The sequence below is a fragment of the Myxocyprinus asiaticus genome, chromosome 5 (assembly GCF_019703515.2).
Source record: "Myxocyprinus asiaticus isolate MX2 ecotype Aquarium Trade chromosome 5, UBuf_Myxa_2, whole genome shotgun sequence".
NCBI classification, from domain to species: domain Eukaryota; kingdom Metazoa; phylum Chordata; class Actinopteri; order Cypriniformes; family Catostomidae; genus Myxocyprinus; species Myxocyprinus asiaticus.
Window position 1 is genome coordinate 3,309,280 of NC_059348.1, and position 12,481 is coordinate 3,321,760.

A 12,481-nucleotide genomic window follows, 5' to 3' on the forward strand; every position below is an offset into this window, starting at 1 on the left:
GTGTCTGTGTATAAATAGTCAATGAGTTTGTTAGCTCTCACATGGATGCACTGAGCAGGCTAGATACTGAGCCATGGGGAGCAGAAAAGAACTGTCAAAAGACCTGCGTAACAAGGTAATGGAACTTTATAAAGATGAAAAAGGATTTAAAAAGATATCCAAAGCCTTAAAAATGCCAGTCAGTACTATTCAATCACTTATTAAGAAGTGGAAAATTCCACTTCATGTCTTGATACCAAGCCAAGGTCAGGTAGACCAAGAAAGATTTCAGCCACAACTGCCAGAAGAATTGTTCGGGATACAAAGAAAAACCCACAGGTAACCTCAGGAGAAATACAGGCTGCTCTGGAAAAAGACGGTTGTAGGTGTTTCAAGGAGCACACTTGAACATGGTCGAGTTGCCAGAAAGAAGCCTTTACTGCGCCAATGCCACAAAAAAGCCCAGTTACTACACCTTGACACGCCTCACAGCTTCTGGCACACTGTAATTTGGAGTGACGAGACCAAAATAGAGCTTTATGGTCACAACCATAAGCGCTATGTTTGGAGAGGGGTCAACAAGGCCTATAGTGAAAAGAATACCATCCTCACTGTGAAGCATGGTGGTGGCTCACTGATGTTTTGGGGGTGTGTGAGCTCTAAAGGCATGGGGAATCTTGTGAAAATTGATGGCAAGATGAATGCAGCATGTTATCAGAAAATACTGGCAGACAATTTGCATTCTTCTGCATGAAAGCTGTGCATGGGACGCTCTTGGACTTTCCAGCATGACAATGACCCTAAGCACAAGGCCAAGTTGACCCTCCAGTGGTTACAGCAGAAAAAGGTGAAGGTTCTGGAGTGGCCATCACAGCCTCCTCACCTTAATATCATCGAGCCACTCTGGGGAGATCTCAAATGTGCGGTTCATGCAAGACGACCAAAGACTTTGCATGACATGGAGGCATTTTGCCAAGACGAATGGGCAGCTATAACACCTGCAAGAATTTGGGGCCTCATAGACAACTATTACAAAAGACTGCACGCTGTCATTGATGCTAAAGGGGGCAATACACAGTATTAAGAACTAAGGGTATGCAGACTTTTGAACAGGGGTCATTTCATTTTTTTCCTTTGTTGCCATGTTTTATGATTGTGCCTACAGTTGATTATGAATCCCATAAGAAATAAAAGAAATGTGTTTTGCCTGCTCACTCATGTTTTCTTTTAAAATGGTACATATATTACCAATTCTCCAAGGGAATGCAAACTTTTGCACACAACTGTACTGTTGCAAGGGAAAAATATGCCAGAGTTTTTTTATTTATATCTGACAGTGTCACATTAAACATTATTAGTTCAAAAGACTTAAACTTATTAACTGTCTTCTGAGTAACACCAAAAATGTCACTGTAAATTGTAGCAACTCCTCCTCCACCCTTCAGATGAGGCTCATGTTTATAACAATAACCTGGGGGAGTAGATTTATTTAAACTAATATATTCATCTGGTTTAAGCCAGGTTTCAGTCAAACAGAGTGCATCCACACTATGATTTTTAATAATTTCATTTACAGTTAGTGCTTCAGTAGAAAGAGATCTAATGTTTAGTATTTCTACCTTCATATGATTTTTATCTTTAATCTTTTTGTTTTATTCAAGTTTGACCGTAATCAAATTTTTTCTAAATGATTTAGTGAGAGTTTTGTGTTTGGAAGTTCAGGGAACAGACACAGTCTCTATGTGATATCTAGGTGATACAGTCTCAATGTGTTGTAGTTTATGTGAGCTGTGTGACATCTCAAGGCAGCTAGCAGACGTTCGGATTAACCAGTTTGTCTGCTTCCTGACCTGGGCCCCAGTTTGTCAAATACTATCATTATTAAGACTATGAGCCAAATTACTAGAGAGGAGAGCGGCACCTTCCCTGGAGGGATGGAGTCTGTCTCTCTTTAGCAGGTCAGGTCTACCCCAAAAACTCTTCCAATTATCTATAAATCCTATGCTATTCTCCAGACACCACTCAGACATCCAGCCATTCAGTGACACTAATCTACTATAAACCTCATCACCACGATGAGCAGGGAGGGGGCCAGAGCATATTACAGTGTTTGAGATCGTTTTTGCAAGTTCACACACCTCTTTAACATTATCTCTATTGATCTCTGACTGGCAAAGCCGGACATCATTAGAGCCGACATGAATAACAGTTTTAGAAAATCTACATTTAGCATTAGCCAGCACTTGTAAATTTGATCTGATGTCAGATGCTCTGGCACCCGAAATGCATTTAACAATACTGGCTTGAGTCTCTATTTCCACATTCCTTACAATAGAATCACCAATTATTAGGGCTCTTTCAAAATGATTCTCAGTGGGTGCATCACTGAGTAGATAGAATAGACTGGAAACCCTAACAGGAATGGGAGAGTGGTGTCGCTTTGCTGAGCGAGTATGCTGCCGAGACGTCACCCAAACGACCTGCTGTGGGGGCTCTAGAGCTGGAACCAAACTGTGTTTGTTGCTCGCTGTTCTTCCTGCATCCAAAAAAGTATCTGCCAGCATCTCTTTCTCACTGACCTCCACTAGCATTCGGATGCGTGTCTCTAACTCATTAAACTTCTCTGTCAGCCTGACTAATTCCTTACATTTATCACATGTGAATCTCTCACTGCTGACAGAAGAAGCTATTGTAAACATGTGATATGCAATGCATGAAGAAATAACATGAGCGGATGCCATGACTTACCGCAATTGATTGTTGTTGTTGTTGGTTGTTCCTGAGCGGTGAGGGTTTGAGATCGATGTGAATCCCTCACGCAATTGGTTGTTGTTATGGTTGTTCTTGATAAGCGGTGCTTTGAGATCGATGCAATAATCCGTGTAACACAGAGGAAAAAAACAAGTGCACACTGTAAAATGCACGCAGTTTAATCGCGATAAAAATAGAAAGCGGATGCACGCGGAAAATGCATGCAGTTGAATCGCGATAAGAGAATAATGTGGGGTAAAACATGATGCGCACTGAAAAATGGCAGATGTTAAGGATTAAAAGCTGAAAACAGATAGATAAGTGATGCTAAAAAAGCTACATAGCTACAGAGATGAAACAGTAGAAAAGTGGAAAAACCCGAAACACGCGGTAAAATGACAAAGGATAAAACCATGAGCATATGACAATAAGAATAAGCAATGCTAAGCAGGCTAGCAGGCTACTCGTGCAGCGTGCCGTCAGCAACAGGAACATCATTAAAAATATTATAATAAAAATATGTTATTGTGTATGCTCGCCGAGCTTTCATTGGCGCTCACAAATTATTAATACAGCCAATAGAGTTAGTGAATACTAATACGTAGAGTATATACCGGGGTACTCAATTAAAGTTCCAAGAGGTCCAGTCTCTACATTTCCTTCCCAGCAAAGGTCCAGATAATAATATGTAGCTTACATAGTGTCAGTAGTTAAATGGCTAGGATATTATGTATCTTTTTTTAATAGTTTTTTATCATTTGCCATGTTCGCAGCAATAGTATGTTGTAAAAGAAAAGAAAAAAAATCCTAAATAGTCAAAATAGTCTCTTCAAAACTGGGCAGGGATGAGGACATTGGGGGCCCAGAAACATCTAAATTAGTGGGGCCTGAGAGATCTTTTCTACCAAAAGATTAAAATATTTAATCAAGACTTCATCAGTCGAGGGCACTTGGATATGAATATTAAAAAATAAGATCATTTTGACTTTTAGACACAAATCTAAAGGCCATCTAACGTTGGATGCAAATAAATAGGCCAAAGCTTATTTGCTAATGTTAAACAATTAAATGAAATAATGGGACTTTTATTTTGGTACTAATTATCAAGGGGCCCCGCCACCTCTCTTGCAGGTAGGCCACTGCTGTTTGTGCTATGTTAGTGTGTATGAGGGAACACAGATAAAAAATACTGTATGGGGGTTCAGGGGTGTCACCTGAGAGAAAATTGATAAAAAATTTAAAAGTCTGAATGGACTATTTGTATATTTTCCTTAAAGAGAGAATCAACTAACACCAAACAAACAATTTACATTTTACACAACAACAGTGATGCATTAAATAGCAGTTTGCTTATTTTAAGTATAAATAGGCTTCCCATGCCATCATGCAATTATGAAATCTCTGATTAATTTTCACAAACTTTGAACAAAAATCTGTTTGTTTATTATGAAAGGCTTGTAACATGCTGATTAATAAAGCTAAATTTAGACTGAAAAAAACGTTATAGTCTAAAGGGGCCACGTTAGCTTGTCCTGACACAAACCTGGCTTAGCTGAACCGTCTGAATCACATGTCAGACAGATGCAGTGTGTTTAAGCGAAAGTATCTGTAGCGGTGTCTCTGCTACTGTTGTTACCTCAACTTGTACATACAGTAAATCAGGCTTTATGCGGCACCTCACGGCTATAGCAGGGAGAGAGGCAATGCACGCGGAGCGGGAATAAAGCACGTTCAACGCCAGGGAATAAAGCGAGTAGTGCTGGATGCACTTTATTTCCGCTCTAGAGAGAAATATTTATCTCAAGCGCTGAACGCTATTTATTCCCGCTCCGCACGCGTATACATGTGTACTTACTCACTTAGCCAGGTGTCAGATAATTAGCACAAAGATTCAGAGCTCGGTCCAGATTGAATTGTCTTTCGGTCTGGATCCGGACCAGAGTCCGCCTATTGAGTACCCCTGGTATATACTGTATTAGATGCAGTGGTGGTGATTTTGATTTATTTCACTGATTCTCTTTGCACCTGTAGATGGCACCAAATGACCATCTATTAATTAATTGCAATGAACCAAAAGCAGTCATTCATGACTAGAACAAGTCAAATTGTCCTTAATTAAAATTGTCTACAATTCTACTAAGAGATTTCAGGACTGCAGAATGTTTAAGCATCGTAAGTGTTTCCCTTCAAATGACAACAAAAGCATGTCTATCACACTGTGAACTGCTGAGCGTGACTATTTATCAAGCTATGCAAAAAAAAAAACAACAATACTAGCCTACTAACAAAATAATCATGATGTAATGTGTGGTCATCACTCATTTTTATTCATAATTAATCTGGCCCTTTTTCATGTTGAACGAGATTGACGAACTGAAAGAAAGACGTGCAGGTCCTCCTCTCATTCAGCCAGTCAGCAGATCTTCGTTCATGGTGACTGATTCATTCAAGTCGTTTGTAAATTAGTTTACCAGTACATTCAGTTTGTTCACGAACAAAATCGTTCAGTGCGTTAAACCAATTATATGCTCTTTCACAGCCAGTATTCGAATGCTATTGGCTCGCACTAAAGTCAGTCTTTAAAAGCAACACAAATGGAATTTATATGTCTACAAATGTACGAAGACACTTAAAAATTTGAGTTTAAACACAATAACCATTTTCACCATAAATGGCAGGTCTTATTTTTCCTATATTTTGTCAAACATTTTAACTTTTACCAACAAAGTTATTGTTACACCACTCTTTATTGTCTTATTCTACTTTTATTTATTTTTTTGGGTGCGTTGATCCATTTGGCATTCGTAACACAAGGAAGAGATGATACTGCACTGCATACCTTTTTAGGGGAATTTACCAAGACATAGAAAAAGTTCAAGAAAAGCCTAATAATATCTTAGAGCATTTTACCCCGTTCTCTCTTTGTTGAATGCGATTAACTCCTTTATTTAGCCAGGAAAGTCCCATTGAGATACAAGATCTCTTCTTCCAGGGTGTCCTGGTCAAGATGGCAGCACAATCAGTTTCACATAAAAAAAAAAACAGTTTCACATGGTAGCACATATACAAAACATAAAAGCAACATAACAGAAATAGTAAAAGAAAAAGTCATACAGGCCGTACCAGCGATATCCATAACACATTCCACCTCAGGTCAATGATTATGTAAAACAGCAGCATGTTTCCTTCAGGGTAGTTTGTAAAAGACCTTTAAGAGTATTCAAAGAAGAGAGAGTTTCTAAGGTAATCGTAATTTGCAGCTCATTCCATGCCCAGGGTGCATAAAAAGAGAAAGCAGTTTTACCAAGCTCTGAGTGTACCCTGGGGACATTAAATGTATATGCCGAACTGAATGAACGACACGCCTCCTCCCATTCAGTCGTTCAGATGATCCTCATTCACAAACCAGATGACAGAGTCATTAATTTAATTTGTGAACGAGTTTACCAAAACATTTAGTTTGTTCACGAACAACGTCTCATCTCATTCAGACTCAAATGACCGACTAGTACTAGTTCACTGCTATAGGCAGTCTTTACAGGCATGAAAAGCAGCAGAGCTCATTGGCTTCGAAAGGGAGAGATGTCAGTGAACGAGAAATATGAGTCAGTGTATGGAGGTGAACAAGAACAATTCGTTCACTAAAAGATTTGTTCAAAAAGGCTGATTCGTTCATCAACAAAACATAACTAATTTGATGAAGGATGAACTTCTTGGATGGTAAAACAGTATGTTCTTTAGGGATGCATGCAAGTAGTATGAACAGATTCTGACATACTTTTATCCATGGGTATTGATCCATGACCAGAATATATGATGTATAAATGACAACCGAAAAAATATCCACTTTGTTTTTGTTAAACAAGCATTATTTAAGAACAAGGAACAACTTTCTTGGTATATACTGTATATGACTTACAGTTAAAAAGAGCCTCCATTCTTTTAAAACCAGCGTTTTGAATGTGATGTCTCCTCAGCTTCCATGGGGTTATGGGATCTTAAAGTGTCCAGTCGATCAGCACTTAAAAATCTCGCTGGAAATACTAGGATATCCGGGAATTTCAGGCTTACTGTTTTATGAATACTGAGGATTCGGTCATTCAACTCCATTGGCATACTGTTTCTGGCACACTATAAGGAAGTATGAATGTTTGGATGCAGTTTAGCCTATCTGTTCTTTCATTAGGTGGCATAGAGGAAGATGAACATTATAATATACAGTACATGTACTGTACATGCAGGAGCAAAGCAAGTTATCAAAAAATTGATTGGTTCCTACAAAGCTAACCAAATGAAAAAATAAGACAGTGTCGGGTGTGAGATTACTGATGACTGTGGGCAGAATAATCAGAATCAGAATCAGAATCAGAATGAGCTTTATTGCCAAGTATGCTTACACATACAAGGAATTTGTCTTGGTAGCAGAAGCTTCCAGTGCACAAACAATACAGCAACAATATAGATAATACAAATAATAAAAAATAGAATAAAAATAAAAAGTGAATATAAAATATAGGATATAGAAATACACAATAGGACAATATATATATACAGTATATATATATATATATATATATATATATATATATATATATATATATATATATATATATATATATATATATATATATATATATATATATATATATATATATTGTATATGTACAATATACAAATACAAATACAAATCTTTTATATACAGAAGCAAGGGAATGTAATGGCAGAAGAGGTATGGTATGTTGGATAAATATAACAGACTAAGCTGTGTATTGCACATTAATTATTGCTCAATGCGGCAATAAATTAAATAAACATAACAGAAAATGTGGAATCAAATTATATCAAATTAAACCCTTGCCCTCGAACCCCAGGTGGGTGTGCCTTTAAGACCAAGCCTATACAATCTAGAGGGGGTCCAATAGAATCGATGTAAAATCTTAAATTGCATAAGGCGCCCCTTTGCATCTCTAGATGTAGACTTGACAATTTTTAGAATCCTAGCCCACACTCCCTCCTCCAATACCAAATTTAAATCTTTCTCACATAATCTCTTGGGAGAAGCTGAAGCTCCATCCGCCAGACTCTGAATTAGCAGGCAGTAATACACTGATGCCTCATGACTGTTTCCAAAAGCAGTAATCACCACTCCCAAAGTATCTGCCACTTTAGGGGGGTGTATGCTACTCTCAAAAATAGTACAGAGCAGGTGGCACAGCTGTAAATACCTAAAGAACTGAGACCTGGGAATCTCAAAATGTTGAACCATATTTTCAAAAAATCTCAACACTCCACTCTCATAGGTCTATAGGTCACCGAGCGTATTAACCTCCCTCACAATCCACTCTGTCCAGCAGAAAGAGGACTTATTAATACATAATTTTGGGTTCAGCCATATGCTCGAGGCTACATTTAAACAAATTAAACACTCTGGACACTTTTGTTCATACCGGGTGCAAATGCGAGATAACGGGGTGTAACTTAACTTCTCTGGTTAGTTTGATAGAAAGGCTTTGCAATGGCGAAATAAGGGCAAGAACTTCCTTATCAATACTCTCTCAGGTGGCAGTGACCAATGAGCCAAATGTCTGAGACCGAATGCATAATAATAAAACTAAATCTTGGGGAGGCCTAGCCCACTTTTGTCAATCGGCCTATGTAACTTACTGAAATATAAACTGGGACGTTTACCATTCCAAATTAAGGACTTCGCTATGCTATCAAATTGCTTGAAATAAGAGAGGGAGACATCTACAGGGAGAGACTGTAGCAAGTAGTTGAATTTTGGAATACAATTCATTTTAATAACATTAACCTTCCCAGTCATAGATAAATGTAATGAAGCCCAACTACCCACATCGCTCAAAAACTTTTTTATTAAAGGATCAAAATTAACTCTAAGTAAATCACACAAATTTGCTGGGAATAAAATACCCAAATATTGAATGCCCTGTTTGGGCCACTGGAAGGCATCTGGTTGAAAAGCCATTACCGGGCAGTACGCTGTCAGAGCCAAAGCTTCGGATTAAGACCAATTCACCCTGTATCCTGAGAACTTAGAAAAGGAATGACTAATTCTGTGGAGGTAAGGCATATATCTAGTAGGTTCGAAGACAAATAATAAAATATCATCTGCGTAAAGCAAAAGCTTATGCGACACACCTCCCGCCACCACCCCTGGAAAATCATCCTCCTTTCTTATCGCGGCTGCTAATGGTTCCAGGTCAAGACAGAACAATAAGGGGGAAAGACACTCTCTGTTTTATATATCTAGCCAGAGGTTTTCCTGCCTTGTCCCCTGACTCAAGGTATGACTGTCTTGCCCTGAATAGCCAAAACTCCACCATCCGGAACAAAATAATACGATATCTGTATTTCAATCGGGTCAATTCTCTGAGGCCATTAGACAACATTTGGTGCTTCAGCTCTGCCTCTTTAATATTCCCTTCCAATTCCACAAGTTCTTATGCTTAGCATTTTTTGGTGAATGCGGCATACTGTATGATCCAGCCCCTAAGAACCACCTTAAGTGCCACCCAAGCCATGCTCACAGAGGATACTGAGGACCAGCTGGTCTCCGTATAGACATTGATTTCAGCCTTTAACATTTGTTGAAATTCAGGATTTTGCAAAAGGGATACATTAAAGTGGCAACTATATGATTTCCTTTTCTTCATATGTGGCAACACCTCTAAACACACTAGGGCGTAATCTGAGACTAAAATGTTTCCAATTGAGCAATCAGCAACTGATGAAATGAGGGACTTAGATATAAAAGAAAAATCTATTCTAGAGTAAATCTTATGGACTGATGAAAAAAAATTAAAGTCCCTCCCAGATGGGTTCAAAAGTCTCCAAATATTTGTAAGACCAAGATTTCTACACATCCTGTGAAGCATCATTGTTGCTCTAGGGGGCTTGCACACTTTTGCTTCACTATGGTCAAGGACTGAGTCCATCAAAAGATTAAAGTCTCCTCCCAATATTATATCATGTGGGGTGCCAGCGGCTTGCAAAATCCCTCCAAGATTTAAAAAAAAGCCCTGATCATCAATGTTAGGTGCATAATTATTAGCCAAAATAAGACTTTGCCCCTGTATTTCAGCTAAAACAATAACGACTCTTCCTAATTTATCTTTAATATGTTTGAAACATGAATTGTAGATATTTACTTATAAGTGTAATGACTCCCCTACTCTTACTTGAGCCAGCACTAAAGAAAACATGTCCACCCGATATCTTCCCAAATTTTCCAGCTTCCTGCTGGGAAAGATGCGTTTCTTGAAGAAACACTATCATATTTCTTATGCTTAAGAGAAATAATCTTCCATCTTTTTATGGGGTGCCCCAACCTATTCACATTCCACGTGGAGAGAGACAGTTCACTCATATTAACATTTGACATTTTGACATATAAGAAAAAATAGATTGTGTGTCAAAAACAAGATTATAAAGATTAAATATTCCAACATTAGTGCAACCATCAAAACTCGAACCTCCCCCAGAACCAAACAAACAGAAAAAATAAAACGTGCGCATTAACCTCACACATGACAGCGGCAACTGGCGTCCAACCCTCTAAACTCAAACAGTCCATGCACGCCTACGAGAACCCCCGTGACAACTTTGCCATCGGATAACTCAAGTCCGGTGTTTCTATACAAATTTTGTGAGACAGAATTACACGGCAAAAGATAATCTATAAAACAAACTCCAGCCAATAGGCGGAATAAACACAAAGAGTGTGTAGATTCATCCATAAAACTGTCCTGAAGGTGTGTTACTCTACAAAATAAACTCCAGCTGCTAGGTGGAACCAACACAAAAAGAGCGCGCAGATTCCCCAAACAGTCAAGCGGATGTTCAGTGAGCCGGTCCACTCGGCTGCAACATGAGTGCAAACAAATGACTTAATCACTCCAATGTCTTGCAAAAAATACTCCACAAAACAAACTCCAGCCAATCGGAGGAATAAGTACAAAGAGCATGTAAATTCATCCTTAAAACTGTCCTGAAGGTGTGTTACTCTACAAAATAAACTCCAGCCGCTAGGCGGAACCAGCACAAAAAAAAAAGCCCTCAGTTTCCTCAAACAGTCAAGTGAGTGTTCAGTGAACCGGTCCACTCGGCTGCAACGCACGTACCACAAGATGACTTACTCACTCCATTGACTTTATGAAGGACATCGCTTGCTGTGGGTATGTGAATGTTTTATGGCAATCCTTAGCATCTATTCTCAATTTGGCTGGGAATATCCGTGCAAAAGCGACCTTCCATTGATGTAAATATTTCTTGCATTCCTTGAATCGATCACATTTTTCTCTTGTTGAATTTGCAAAGTCTGGGAACAAGAAAATGCTGTGGTTTTTCCAAGAAAGCCTTCCTTTACTCCTCGCCTCGCGTAACACAAGATCGTTATTGGATGATCTCAGAAATTTGGCCAGAATTGATTGGGGCCTGTCTCCCTCCACAAATCGCTGAGCAGGAACCCTGTGAGCTCGCTCAATTTCCAGCTTATGGCCTGCTATGTCGAGGAGATTCAGAATGGGGCAGTTTTAACTGTTCATGAGATGGATAGCCTGAGGGAGAATCTGTTCTGATGCTCAGTGCTCTTTAGCGCCTGCCAGTAGGCAACAGTTCAAAAAGGTAGTGGGCAGGGTGAGTGGGGTCCAGGGTGATTTTTCCAGCCCTCACTCTGGAAGTGTACAGTTCTTGAAGGGAGGGCAGGGGGCAACCAATAATCCTCTCAGCATTCCAAACTGTCCTTTGTAGTCTTCTGATATCCAATTTTGTAGCTGCACCAAATCAGACAGTTACTGAAGTGCAGAGGACAGACTCAGTGACTGCTGTGTAGAACTGTATCATCAGCACCTGTGGCAGGTTGAACTTCCTCAACTGTTCTCACTAGCTGGTGATCCACTGACAGATAGACGTGGGAACAGAGAGTTGGTGTAATTTAGTCTGGAAAATTGCTGGGATGATGGTGTTGAAAGCTGAACTGAAGTCCACAAAAAGGATTGCAGGATATGATGCAATCCCATGTTGACTGCATCATCCACAGACCTGTTTGCTCGATAAGCAAATTGAAGAGGATCTAGAAAGGGTCCAGTGATGTCCTTCAGGTGGGCCAACACCAGTCTCTCAAATGATTTCATGACCACAGGCATCTGAGCGACGGGTCTGTAGTCATTAAATCCTGTGATTTTGGGTTTCTTTGGCACAGGAATGATGATTGAGCGTTTGAAGCAGCATGGGACTTCACACTGCTCCAGTGATCTATTGAAGATCAGTGTGAAGATTGGGGCTAGCTGATTAGTACAGGATTTTAAACAAGTGGGTGAAACACCGTCTGGGCCCTGTGCTTTCCTTGTCTTTTGTTTTCGGAAGACACGGCACACAGATTCACAGATCTTAAGATCAGGTTGAGTAGCAGGAAGGGGGAGGAGGGGGGTTGCAGGAGGTGTTGATGTTTGTGTGAAGTGAAGGTCAGAGCGGGTGTGGGGTGTGAGATTGGACCTTTCAATTCTACAGTAGAACACATTCAGGTCGTCAGCCAGTTGTTTGTCCACCACAGTGTTGGGGGTAGGAGTCTTGTAGTTAGTAAGTTATTTCAGGCCACTCCACACTGGCGGTTCTAGCTTGTGTGGCACCCTGGGAGAAACCCTCCCCCCCCCACACCCACGCCCCTGGCAAGCTGTCCGTGCCACCCATGTTGCCCATGCCTAAATCCGCCACTGCCGTCGGTATGGCATGT